This window comes from Nicotiana tomentosiformis, chromosome 9 (assembly GCF_000390325.3).
Source record: "Nicotiana tomentosiformis chromosome 9, ASM39032v3, whole genome shotgun sequence".
NCBI classification, from domain to species: Eukaryota; Viridiplantae; Streptophyta; class Magnoliopsida; order Solanales; family Solanaceae; genus Nicotiana; species Nicotiana tomentosiformis.
The window spans coordinates 40847498-40862487 of NC_090820.1; positions in this window are offsets into that span (position 1 = coordinate 40847498).

Here is a 14990-nt window from a genome sequence, read left to right on the forward strand (position 1 = left end):
ACTCACTCGACCATTACGCCTACGGGCTACATTACATCGAGTTCGAATCATTTACTCGACTGCTAAGCATACAAGCTACTTTTATTTCGATTTCAAGCAAGCACTCACTCAACCATTACGCCTACGGGATACTTTTATTTCGAGTTCGAGCAAGCGCTCACTCGACCATTACGCCTACAGGCTACATTACATCGATTTCGAATCATTCACTCGACTACTAAGCCTAAGGGCTACATTACATCGAGTTCAAATGATTCACTAGACTACTAAGCCTACGAGATACTTTTATTTCGAATTCGAGCAAGCACTCACTCGACCACTAAGACTACGGGCTACATTGCATCGAGTTCGAATCATTCACTTGATTCCTAAGCCTACAGGCTACTTGTATTTCAAGTTTGAGCAAGCAAGCACTCGACCATTACGCCTACGGGCTACATTGCATCGAGTTTGATTCATTCACTCGACTGCTAAGCCTACTGGCTACTTTTATTTTAAGTTCGAGCAAGCACTCACTTGACCATTACGCCTACGGGCTACATTGCATCGAGTTCGAATCATTCACTCGACTGCTAAGCCTACGGGCTACTTGTATTTCGAGTTCGAGCAAGCACTCACTTGACCATTATGCCTACGGGCTACATTACATCGAGTTTGAATCATTCACTCGACTACTAAGCCTACGGGCTACTTTAATTTTGAGTTTGAGAAAGCACTCACTCGACCATTACGCATGCGGGCTACATTACTTTGCGTTCGAATTATTCACAAAGCCTACAAGATACTCTTATTTCGAGTTCGAGCAAGCATTCACTCGACCATTACGCCTACGGGCTACATTACTTCGAGTAAAATTACTCATTTCATCGAATTCAAATGAACACTTGACTATTTAAGGCTGATGGATGTTCGGGCCCGATAAAGCAAATGGGACTACCCACAAGTCCCGAAGGCATCAGATATTAAAATTCAAACTATCTATTTAGCTTGAAAGGCTATTTTGCTCCAAAAGGAAGAAAGATTTAAATTTACAAATTTTTTGTACAGAGGCGGCTACTCTGTCAAAAAAAAAGTTCTTTACACCAAAACCGAAAGGGGTATCAAAAGAACACAGCAAATGACCTAAGGCCCTAAATGACTCAATCTTCATCGGAGGTCGTATTCTCGGCATCGTCCTCATCTTCAGACTCCTCCGAATCTTCGGAGTCCTCCTCAGGAAAGGTCAACCTTCGAGCTTTGTCCCTGGCAACCTCAATCTCGGCCCCAATATCGAAGCCTTAAGCTCTGAACTCCTCGAGAGCTTCTCTCTGAGCTTACCATATTGCATGTTTGATCATGCTCTCAGCTTTGGCTTTGTTAACCTCAATATCGATCCTAAACTGATCCACTTTGGCATCAGCTCTTTTATTGGCCTCGATCACCTCAGATATGGCCACTTCAAGTTCTTTATCTGAAGTGGCCAAATCCAACCGATGCTGAAGCTCTTTCATCTTTTTGATCAGCCCCGAAGCATTTTCTTTCGCAGATCGAAGCTGGGCATTAGACAGCTCCAACTTAGCTTGAACGACTTCCTTTTTCAAGGCAAGGATATCCATACACTTTTTAAATTCTTCTACCTCGGCCAGTAGTGCATGTACTTGTGAGTTAAGCCGTCCAATCTACTAGATTCTCTTCCGAACCTGTAGAATCAGATCGTTAAGGGTTATCTCTTTTTCATCTTTACTATCATGGAATATTCGGAATAACTGCTCAGCCATCTCCTCATGCTCTTCCAGAGCCGCTGCCAAATCTGCTCGAAGGTTTTCACTAAGGAACGTGTACGAGTCACTCTTCTTAGTGAGGCTCCAAACCTCGGCATCATGCTCCTCCCAGATTCGAAGAAAGGCCTCGTGATGCAACACCGAAGCCTACAAACAAAGGAGAAACATTAGAATTACCTATAACTCTATGTGTAAAAGAAGCGGCAAAAACGCCATCAGATTTACCCGATTCAAAGCATGTTGGGCCTCGTTGAAGAGACAGGCGGGCCCCACCACATTCATCACTGATTGATCTTCTTCGGTTACCAAGGACCGAAGGTAACTGGAAATCCCCACAGAGGAATAAAAACTTTGGGTATCCGCAGGTGCGGAGAGTACTATCTTCCGCCTTCGGTCGGGATCGATACTCGGGGCCGAAAATTGGTCCGCCAGTTTATAATCGATGAAGGCTCCGAAGAACCCATCCACGAAGCTTTTTTGGGTACCGGCATTCCACTAAAACCAGTAACCACCTTCGAGGCACCTGACTCGAGCTCCTCCAGAAAACCATGGATATCGGCCGACTCTTGAATACCCTCATAGGACCGATCCTCCAACATGACGGCCTCTCGAATCATGGCATCCGAAATCTGAGGGGATCCACCAATGTCAACTATCCCGAACTCATCCCTTGAAATATCTTCTACTGCCCGAGAAGATCCACCCTCGGTATCCCTTTCAATCATCTTAGCTCGGGAAGGGATAATCTCGGCTTCTTCTTGTTCTGGGATTATGGCCAAGGTTCCTTGATTTGCTTCTACCAAATTGGAAGACTGTTGAATCACAACATTATCCCGTACGCAGGCTAAATTCTCCTCTCCTTCTTCGGGCTCGTCCCTTAAATGGCGGTCCACTTCTGAAAACATAACATGAGAGCCCCCATTCGGCTTTCGAGATCTCTTAGCCAATTTCTTCTTTTCTGAGCTCGGAGAGCCCGATACGTCTTTTCTTTTCCTTTATTTTACCTGCTTCAGGGCAGGAACTTCTTCGCCACCAGATGGGGGCCTCATGACTACATCTTTCCTTAGTCCTACAAAAAGGGAAAAGGGATATTTACCATACAAATCGATGAAGAGACAAATCGACAAAAAGATTTACCATGACTGTGGGCCTCCCATCGACCCTTTGATAATTTGACCCAAGAACGCTCGGAATACGGTCTCTACAACACTAGACTTTCGACCCATTGTTTAAGATCCGGGATTGGTTCCAGTATTCGAGCTACGGCTGTGATAAGAAAAGAAAAATGGATCAACAAAATAAAAGGCAATCACAAAATCAAAACGGGCAAAGAGAAACGTTTACTCACGGCTCATATTCCATTTCTCGAGAAATGGCAAGTCATCGGCAGTGGTCAGGTCCGAGGTTTTGATTCGAACAAAATGACCCATCCAACCCCGATCCCGAGTCTCATCTATGATCGAGAATGGCTCTTTGGTTGCTCGGCGAGCAAGCTTGATCAACCCTCCTCGATAAAGTCGGGGACTGTAAAGGCACATAAGATGATCGAGGGTGAAGATATGCCCCTCAACCTTGCTCGAGAAAAATCGAAGAAGAATTACTATCCTCCAAAAGGAAGGGTGGATTTGGCCGAGGGTCAAATCGTACCACTTACAAAAGGCAACGATGACAGGGTCTAGAGGTCCCAACGTGAAAGAATAAGTGTAAACACTTAAGAACCCTTCAACATGGGTAGTAATTGATTTATCAGGCGATGGGATTACTACAAGTTTATTATCCCAGTTGCATTCTTGTATGACTTTATCGAGAACCTTTTCGGTAATTGAACATTGGTACCTCGACATCGGCTCACACCGACCAGGTATCGGAGAAGGCTTTTCAATTTTAAAATCACCTACAGTCGAACACTCTACCGGAACAAATTCCTCAAGGCGAGGCTCTTCCACATCCTCGCCACCAGTAGGTCGAGATGAAGAAGCGGTCTATTTCTGTGGAATAGTTTTAGACGTTTTTGCCATTTAAAATTCTGTGAACAAAGAACGCGAGTATTTTGTGTTTTAAGAAAGAGTTTGCAGTAAAACTCACAGATTTGCAGGCAAAAAACTCAGAAAAGACAAAAAGGAACTTAGAAAATTTGGAAGATTGTAAACGTAAAAATGATGAATGGTGGAATGAAAGGCTATTTATAGATTGAAGCAATGGCGGTTCAATATCAGCGGTGGCCGACCACTGTCTGACACACATTATCTGCCTTGGTAAAACAGAACCGATGGGACAGCTATCACATACGTCATGGTCAGGATCGATGTAAACGTCAGCATATATCTGATCGTGTTGTTGGGAAATCATATCGTTTCTCGCCACATCCTTTTCCGAGAAACGAGGGGACTATCTGTGTACGGTCAAAACCGATTGAATCAGTCGTACGGACTGGTCGAGATGATAATATTTCGATCAAAGGGTATCTGCATGGCAAGCTCGGTCGAGGTCCGAAGTAAGGTCGTAGAGCTTCAAGCTCTAAGACCGATCAATGACAAGCTCGGTATCATTATCGAGCTCATATCCAAATCGAACTATGAGGCAAAGCTGAGATTATCGAATATGCATAGACCGACCAACACTCACCCCGAATATCGAGTCCCCAAGTCAGAATCGAGCTTGAACCAAGGCCGAGGGCTTGATCCAGTACCGAGCTCGAGCCAGTATTGAGCTCGCAGACAAGAGTCGTTGCAACCGCACTATGGGAGAGAATCTTGGCGGAAATCGAAGAAAAGATAATTTATCGTGGGTTTTTCACTATATATTTTTATTATTATAGATAAAGTAGGATCTCTCTAATATAAGAGGGGATGTTAACACATTTAAGGGGATGACGTTGCCTTGTTCATCAATATTTTCCTTTTTCTCTGCCTTATATTTCATTCCATTTGCCATATATAAGAGATTTTTACATTTCACTCTACAATTTGTATCAAGTTATATCACGTGTCCTTAAAACCATACACAAATTTAACTCTAACTGATTTTTCGGGTAAACACACTAAGAAAGGAAGCTTTTGGCTAGTGGTGTTGGAGGTTTTTGGAAGGTAAAGTCTAGAGGAGGTAGCCCGGCTATTCGATAAAGGGCACCTTCGAGAATGTTTAAGCAACAGGGCCAAAAACCATTTCAAAAACAGGGATTTCGGTAGGCAAAACGAACAGGAGGAACCACAACACATCATCTATATGATCATCGGTGGCATCGATACCCCTCAAGGGCTAGTGCTTAAACACACTAAGACTTCGGTTATGAGAGAGAAGCGACCTAAAACTCAGGATTATACACCTATAGGAACCCTGTCCTTTGATGATGAACATGCAGAAGGAGTCATGCAACCTCACAACGATGCACTGGTAATATCCGTACTTATGAATAAAACTAAAGTTAAGCGTGTGTTAATTAATCCACGTAGCTCGACTAACATTATTAGATCGAAGGTCGTAGAACAGCTCGGTCTACAGGACCAGGTCATACCCGCAACCCTGGTTCTAAACGGATTCAATATGGCATGTGAAACTACCAAAGGGGAGATAATTCTACCGATAAACGTGCTTGGGACCATCCAAGAAACGAAGTGTACCTTCGACCTTTTTGGAATGCCATGGATCTACAATATGAGAGTTGTACCTTCGACCCTCCACCGGGTTCTTAAATTCCCAACATCGGAGGGAGTCAAAATAGTGTACGGAGAACGACCGACCGTAAGAGAACTGTTTGCCATCGAAGAAGCAATTATGATATCCTCGCCTTCATCAACAAATGGGTCGGACTTGAAGGGGGAACGTGATTCCAAGTAGAAATCATAGACGTTAGCTTCGACCCAACTAGAAAATCAGAAGATTGACTAAGAGGATGAGCGAGGGATCCCTTGATCCTTCATGGTCCTCAATGATTCTGATGCTACCCAATCAACGGTTGAAGAACTGGATCAAGTCATACTAATCGGATATCTGCCCAAATGAAAGGTATACCTGGGAACGGGATTAACCCCCGAACTCAGGAAAAAGCTTATTTAATTTCTTATTGATAACATAGATTGTTTTGCTTGGTCCTATTTAGACATAACAGGGATCCCACTGGAGATAACGATGCATCGGCTAAGGCTGGACCCTAGGTTCAAACCAGTGAAGCAAAAGAGAAGACCCCAGTCAGAGGTAAAGCAGACATTCATAAAGGACGAGGTAACTAAACTTCTAAAAATAGGGTCCAGTCGGGAGGTGAAATACCCCGAATGGTTAGCCAATGTAGTTGTAGTCCCTAAAAAAGGGAACAAACTTAGAATATGTGTAGATTATAAGGATTTAAACAAGGGGTGCCCCAAAGATTCTTTGTCGCTGCCTAACATCGATCGCATGGTCGATGCCACGGCCGGCCACGAGATCCTTACTTTTCTCGATACTTATTTCGGGTATAATCAAATCCAAATGAACCCGGAGGACCGAGAAAAGACTTCATTTATCACCAAGTATGGAACATATTGTTATAATGTAATGCCCTTCGGGCTAAAACAATGCAGGAGCTATTTACCAACGCCTAGTAAATAAAATGTTCAAGGAACAAATAGGTAAATCAATGGAAGTTTATATTGATGACATGCTAGTTAAGTCCCTGCGCGCAGAGGACCATTTGGATCATTTGCAGGAAACGTTCGAGATTTTAAGAAAATACAACATGAAGCTTAACCCCGAGAAATGTGCTTTCGGGGTCGGTTCGGGCAACTTCCTTGGCTTCACATGGTATCGAATCGGGGGATCGAGATCAACCCCGATAAAATCAAGTCCATCGAAGATATCGCCGTCGTTGACAGTGTAAAATCCCTACAGAAGCTAACTTGACGAATAGCCGCCTAAGGCCGATTCATTTCGAGGTCATCGGATTGAAGCCACATATTAGAGGAATTGAATCGATACCTATCGAGCCCACCACTGCTCCGCACTCCAAAGGCAGACAAGAAACTTTACTTGTACATGGAAATATCGGAAATCGCGGTAAGTGGTGTCCTAGTTCGAGAAGAGCAAGGTACGCAATTTCCCGTTTATTATGTAAGTCGAACCTTAGGAGAAGCAGAAACTAGATATCCACACTTAGAGAAATTGGCACTTGCTCTAATAAACGCCTCCAGAAAGTTAAGACCATACTTTTAATGTCACTCCATATGCGTATTAACCACTTACCCACTTCATAATATTTTGCACAAGCACGAACTATCGGGCCGATTGGCCAAATGGGTTGTCGAACTCAGTGGGTACGATATCGAATATCGACCCCGGACGGACATCAAATCTTAAATTTTAGCAGACTTGGTGTCCGATTTCATGCCAATCCTTGTACCTGAAGTTGAAAAGGAACTCTTGTTAAAATCGGGTACACCATCGGGGTATGGACCCTCTTCACAGACGATGCCTTGAATGTGAAGGGGTCCGGGCTAGGCTTCATTTTGAAACCGCCCACGAGTAGCACTATTAAGAAATCTATCAAAACTTCTAGGTTAACTAACAATGAGGCCGAGTACGAGGCCATGATTGCAGATCTCGAGCTAGCTAAAAGCTTGGGGGCGGAAGTCATTGAAGCCAAGTGTGACTCTTTACTGGTGGTAAACCAAGTAAACAAAACCTTTGAAGTTCGAGAGGATAGAATACAAAGGTATTTGGACAAACTGCAGGTAACTTTGCACCGTTTCAAGGAATGGACCTTACAGCATGTACTACAAAAACAAAATAGTGAGGCCGATGCATTTGCAAATTTGGGGTCATCAGTCGAGGAAGATGAGATCAGCTCGGGGACTGTCGTTCAACTCTCAAGATCCGTAATCGAGGAAGGTCACGCTGAGATAAACTCCACAAGTCTAACCTGAGATTGGAGAAACAAATATATAGAATACTTCAAGAACAGGAAACTTCCATCAGACCCAAAGGAGTCAAGAGCTCTACGCACAAAAGTTGCACGGTTCACCTTATCCAATGATGGAACACTGTTTAGAAGGATGTACGATGGTCAACTGGAAATATGTTTAGAACCAGGAGATACCGACTACATCCTACGTGAGATTCACGAGGGCACTTATAGAAATCATTCCGGTGCCGATTCATTAGTCCAAAAAATAATCAAAGCAGGATATTATTAGATCGATATGGACTAACATGCAAGGGAGTTCATTCAAAAATGTGATAAATGTCAAAGACATGCACCCATGATTCATCAACCCGGGGAACTTATCCACTCGGTCCTATCTCCTTGGCCTTTCATGAAATAGGGAATGGACATCGTTGGCCCCCTCCCATCGACCCCAGGTAAAGCTAAGTTCATTTTATTTATGACTGACTATTTCTCTAAATGGGTTGAAAAACAGGCGTTCAAGAAAATGAGAGAGAAAGAGGTTATAGACTTCATCTGGGATCACATCATATGTCGATTTGGGATACCCGCCGGAATAGTGTGTGATAATCAAAAATAATTTATCAGCAGCAAAGTGACATAATTTCTCGAAGACCATAAAATAAAAAGGATATTAACAACTCCGTATCACCCTATTAGGAACAGACAGGCCGAATCGACGAACAAGACTATCATTCAAAATATAAAGAAAAGGTTGAACGACGCTAATGGAAAATCGAGAGAAATTCTACCCGAAGTCCTTTAGGCATATCGAACAATATCAAAATTGAGTACGAGGGCAACCCCATTCTCCTTAGTATATAAATCCGAAGCCTTGATTCCACTCGAAGTCGGGGAGCCAAGTGCCAGGTTTTGACATTCAACAGAAGAGTCAAATCACGAGGCTATGAATACTAGCCTCAAATTATTGGATGAAAAACGAGAAGCCACTCTCGTCCGATTGGCCGCGCAAAAGCAGTGGATCGAAAGATACTATAATCGAAGAACCAACCTTTGCCATTATAAATCAGGGACTTAGTGCTAAGAAAAGTCACCCTCAACACCCGAAATCCTAACGAAGGAAAACTGGGTCCAAACTGGGAAGGACCGTATCAGGTACTCGAAATCGTCGCTAAACGATCCTACAAGCTCGGTATAATAAACGGAAAGAAACTACCAAGAAATTGGAACGTGTCGCACCTAAAACGATACTACTATTAAGGTACAACCTCCTATGCTCATTTATATTTCGAAATTAACCCTTGCAGGTGTTCTATTTTCCTTGCTTGAACCGAGCTCCTCTCCTTTATACCTTGAAGTTTACTTTCGGCCGATAATAATTGGGCTCGAACAATTTCTTATTTTTGCAGCAAGGTGGCCCATGCCATCTTTCTTCCCCATGGTCTCTGCCCTTATTATATCAACCTCCTCATGAAGTTGCCCGATAGCCTCGAGCTTCTGCTGCAGCTGTGAGATCGAAATATTAGCCTCCGATCCTGAATCGATCCCATGAGTTTTTAAGATTATCATTACCTTCTCAGTCAGGTCGGTCTGGTCTTGGTGAGCCTTGGCCAACTCAGCTCGGAGCTCCCTGATTTCCTATTTCCTTTCCCCGCAGAGGAGTTTAAGGGTGTATCTCTCTTCAGTGTCCCTTCGAAGGTCGGCTTTGTACCGACTTAGCTCAGCTCGAGATCGAGAACATGCTTCTCGATGAACCACTGAGGCCTACGAAGGAAGAAGAAAAGAAGTTAGAAAAGAAAAACAAATGTAAAGGCGGTACCAACGAAGGGAGTTAGAACTTACCTGATTCAGAGCTTGTTACACATCGTAGAAAAGGCCTGACACATCACTAGGGCCAGCAACATCCTCGACACTAGTAAACAAATCACGGAAGGGGTCCTCTCATTCGTGAGACCAGCCTACCTCGAGGGTCCCCAAAGCTTGGGCTTCCCGAATCGCCCCTTCGGAAAAAGCGGGGAGAGTAGGTGAGTCTCCGATTACTATTGCCCCAAGCGAGTCGCTTAGGGCGTTCTTTTTGGTTCGGAGATGTTCCGGGCCGGTCCCTTCATATATACCCACCATTTGTTGACTTAGGTAGGAGGCATCCTCGATTTCTAAAGATTCGGGGACTCTGCCCGAATCTTTCTCCGATATTCCCTCCGTTCAAGGCGTAGCTTCATAAACCACCATCGATCTAGCTTCCTTTGGGGAATCGGTGATTTTCGTCACTCGGGCCACCAGACGCCGAACAGATTCTTCAGTCAGAGGGATAATTTTCCTCCTCGACTTACAAGTCGTCCTTGTCTTGGCTTTTGGATCCCCGAAAGTGGAGGAACTAATTTCTCTTATTGCCCTTCATCGGTTTCAGAACTGGGGCCGAAGAATCTTCCTACCAGACGGGGGCCTCATAACCCCATCTTTGCCCAAACCTACGTACAAGAAAATTGGTTAAATATATGGAAACCATTCTGTTCCAACCATCAAAGATATGGGAAAGAGGCCTACCATGATTTTTGGCCTCCTATCGGCCCTTTAACAAATCACGCCCCGAGCGCTCGGCGTATGTAGAGGTCTAAGCCAGGTCCCATACCCAGCTCTTAAGATCAAGAACTGCACCGGGCATCCAAGGAAACGTTGCATTGCAAAAGGGGATATCGGTGAGAAAGAAACGAAGGGCAAAACAATAGGATATAACAGCAGAATTATACTTACGCTTCATGTTCTATTCCTCGGGAAATGGCATCTTCTTGGCCGGAATTAGGTACGAAGTCTTCACTCGAACGAACCTACCCATCTAGCCTTGATCCTTGTCCTCGTCTATGCTCGATAATAGCAACTTGGTAGCCCGGTGCTAGAGTTTTATTAACCCACCTCGATAGATGAGGGGGTTGTACAGTCTAATAAGATGGTCGAGGGTTAATGGCATCCCCTCGATCTTGTTCACAAATAAGCGGATCAGAATAACGATCCGTCAAAATGAAGGATGGATTTGGCCTAGGGTTATTTGGTATTGGCGGCAAAAATCGATAACGACAAGGTCGAGGGGGTCCAATGTGAAAGGGTAAGTATACACACTTAAAAACCCTTTCACATAAGTAGTGATATCTTCTTCGGGAGCCGAGATTATCACTTCTATTTTCTCCGAGTTACAATCTTTCCTCAACTGCTCGAGGTGTCCCTTAGTTATCGAGCACATATACCTCGATACTGGTTCACAACGACCAGGAACCGACGAGGCTTTATCGACCCTGAAATCGGAGGTAAGAACACACGCCCTAGGAACACAATCGTCAGGACGTGGCTTCAGCGGTGTTTTGTCGACGGCAGGCAGTGAAGAAGAAGCTTTTTTATGTTTGAGGAACGGTTCTAGATGTTTTTGTAATTTTTGATTTTAGAGATCGAAAATGGGAGGAGATGACAAAGATGTGGTGTTTTAAAGAAATTTGTTTTAGTGAAAATCGCAGAAGAAAGATTTTTGCAGTAAAATTCACAGACTTACAGATGAACTCAGAAGATACGAGAAAGAGCTTAGAAAAATTTGGAGGTTGGAGGCGTAAAAGTGATAAATGGTAAAAAAAAAAATAGGGGGGGGGGGAGGGTATTTATAGATTGAGCAACGACGGTTCAATATCAGTAGTGGCCGACTACCGTCTGACATGCATTTAATGCCTTGGTAAACTGAACCGACGTGACAGCTATCACGTACGTCATGGTCGGGCTCGATCCAAACGTCATCGTATATCTAATCGAGCCGTTGAAAAATCATATCGTTTCTTGCCACATCCTTCCCGAGAAACGAGGGACTATCTGTATACGGTCAAAACTATTTTCAACGTACGATTGGTGAAGATGGACCGAAGAGCGTCTTCATAATATCGAGGTGAGATATGAAGAAGGCACGAACGAGCTTCGAATTTCGGGGTCAGATTAAATATCAAGCTAGACGTTATTATCGAGCTCAAGTCCAAATCAAACTATGATGAGAAGCGACAGAATCGAGCTTAAGAGCCTGCGGCTAACCAATACTGAGCCTAAGTCAATACCGGACCCCGAGTTAATATCGAGCTCGAGCCCAAGTCAATACCGGACCCCGAGTTAATATCGAGCTCGAGCCCACATCGAGCTCTAAGCCTTGAAAATGACCGATACCAAGTCCGATCAAGATCGAGCCAAGAGACAAGAGCAGTTACAACCGCACTAAGAAAGGGAATCTCGACAAAAATTAGAGGAAAACTAATTTATCATGGGTTTCCCACTATTTATTTTTTTATTATCTAAAAGTATGATCCCTCTACTATAAGAGGGATGGCTATTATTTCTATAGAGAAAAAAGTCATCAATACATTATAACTGAAATACTGTTGGTATTCAAATATTAAGAGATTAAGCTTTTTAGCTTCATACATAATTTCATTTTGCTCTTTCATAAATCATCTTCCTTTCAACTCGCTTTGTATCTTTTCTTTATAGTCAATATTTGATATTTTTACTTACTCTTACGATTTATGTCAAGTTATACCACATACCCTTAGAACTACGTACAAATTCAACTCATCCGTTTCTCGGGTAAATAATAGTCTAAGAGTTCGATATTGTTTCATGTAAAATGTACCTCGATTTTTAACATTCGACATTTTGAAAGCAAATAAGAAAATCTCATCAATTTAACATTCAGTCAAATAGGGGAAACAATTAGACATTAACCCAACGCCCTCATTTTGACATTATTTATCTTCAACATCCCCCGTTTAGGTCATTGTTTATTTTTCATTAAAAAATTTTGACGTTACCCTAAAGCTACGTATTCTTCATATTCAAAGACTCCCATATGAGTCATTGATGTTTGTTTTTTATTTAAAGTGTTAACGTCGCCTAAAAATATTCTATAATTAAAGAAAGCCAAGTGAATAATTCAACTTTTGCTTTCACTCTTCTTTTAACCACTCCTATGTCCTACGACAATAATCATAATAGACCATAACACCTTGCTGATATTTTGTTACCATGTCTAATTCCGAGGATGTTGAGATAGTCACAGAAGTAGACTCCTTCTACCGTCTCTACAAAAGCGGCTGCGTTTCTACGACGTGAATGGTTTTTTTCTACGTTCCGCCATCTCTAGAACACCCATCAACAACGGCGTCTTTTCTAAAGATGTCACAATCTCAGCCCACGTCTCCACTAGACTTTAGGGAAATCAACCATAGTTAACAAAGACTCAAGGTTAATAAACCATGGTGATTTTAGCAGAGTTGTATTGGTGAAATTCGGCCACGTCACTTGGCATAACAAAATAATGACACGTGATGGAAAAAGTTCCGGGACCAAGAGCATGAAAATCAAGATCTAGGAACAGAGGAGCTCTAGTGGGACCATCACTTTAGTCTGATACGAGAGCAACCGAATGAACACGAGCACCTGAAGCAGGTCAAATGCTCTCGAAAACATATTCTGTAACGACTCAACTGATCATTTTGATTTCTGGGACTTCATTTTCTTCTTTGAGACTTCTCGTAGGTTCATTTGGTGATTTACGACTTGCGAGAATGGTTAGAATAGAGCCCGTAGGATTCGGGAGTGATTTGGAACACATATTTCATAAATAGAGGCGCTTAAAGTTAAGAAAGTTGACCAAAGTCAACATTTTAGATAAAGGAACTCGGAATCAGAAATTTAAAGGTTCCAATAGGTTCGTACGATAATTTTAAACTTGTATGTATGTTCGGATTGGGTGTGTTCTGGTTTGATTCGGCACTTTAAATTGAAAGTTGATAATTTAAAGAAATTAAGAGTTCACAAGTTTAACTTTTGTGTTATGGCACTTAGATTTGTATTTTGAGACTTTGGATAAGTTCATAAAGGTTAATTGGACTTGTTGGAATAGTTTAGAGGTGATTCAAAAGATTTAAAGTGATTCAGACCAATATTGTGAAATTTGAAGCTTGAAGACCTTAAGAAAGTTCATATTTGGTTTGGATCTTGATTCTTAGTTATGATATTTTTTTATGTGTTTTGAGCCTTTGGACAAGTTTGTATAGGGTATACAAACTAGTTAGGATGATTGGACGAAGTCTCGAGGGGCTCAGATAGGGTTTGATGCATTTGAAGCGAGTAATAGAAGATTTAAAAGTGCTAAAACGGGATTTTTCTGCACTTGATCTTATATCACAAGGATATTTCTTCCAATCTATGAGAAATTTGGGAATAAGGCTGAAATAAAGGTTAATAACACTTTGAATCTAGTTTTCAGATGTTTAAATTGTTTGTCATTTGGAAGTTCTTACAAAATGTTATGACTGGTTTAGTAAAAGGAGGGTGATACTATTATTCATGAAATTTTTTGCAATTGTTATATATAATATTATTTAGTATTTGAACTTTATTTTTATTATTTTGAGAGTTCAGGAGCTCAAATTCAGGTGATTTTTGAGAGATATTTCATCTACTTCAATGATGTGAGTAATCATAATTTAGATCTAAGGTTATTATATGAATCCAACATCAAGTTTGCCTCGGAATCAAGAAATCTAAAGTTAGAAAAAATGAATTTTGACTTGAAAGATAAAAAAGTATATTTTATGAATTTAAATATAGATTTGGACTTGGATTTGAAAACTAATTATGTATTTGGACTCGGGGAGTTATGGGTCACTAGTATTTGATATTGGTCTTGGGTTTTGACCATGTGGGTTCAGGTTGACTTTTTGAGGTTTTGATAAAGATTGAATCTTTTTTATGTGGGATTAATTTCTATAGCACTATTTGATATTGTTGAGTATTTTTTGGGCTAAATTGGGCTCGTTTGATGGATTGGAGCTAGAAAAGACGGATTCTGAAGAATAAAGCTAGTCCGGAATAATGTAAGTAACATACTTAACCTCGACTTGAGGGAATTTTTCCAATTTGGACTTATGTATTATATGCTACATGTTTGAGGCGACATATATGCGAGGTAACGAGAGTTTATGCAGATGCCAATGTTGTGCCATGTTTTCGATAGATTTTAGAGTGTTTATGTCTTATTTGATATATGCTTTACTTGATTTAATTATGGCAAGGCTTTATGCCTATCTTCATATGTTATTATTATATTATAGGCTTTTTATGCTATTCTAATATGATATGACATTATATATCATTACTTATCATTGTATGATGAGCATCTTGAATAATGTTATAGTCATCGTCCACATGCTAGTTTAACATTATGAATTTTATGTACTTGTGTTACATGGTAAACTGCATGGTCATACACTGTCTCTTTATATGCATCATATTAGTATATATATATATATATATATATATATATATATAGT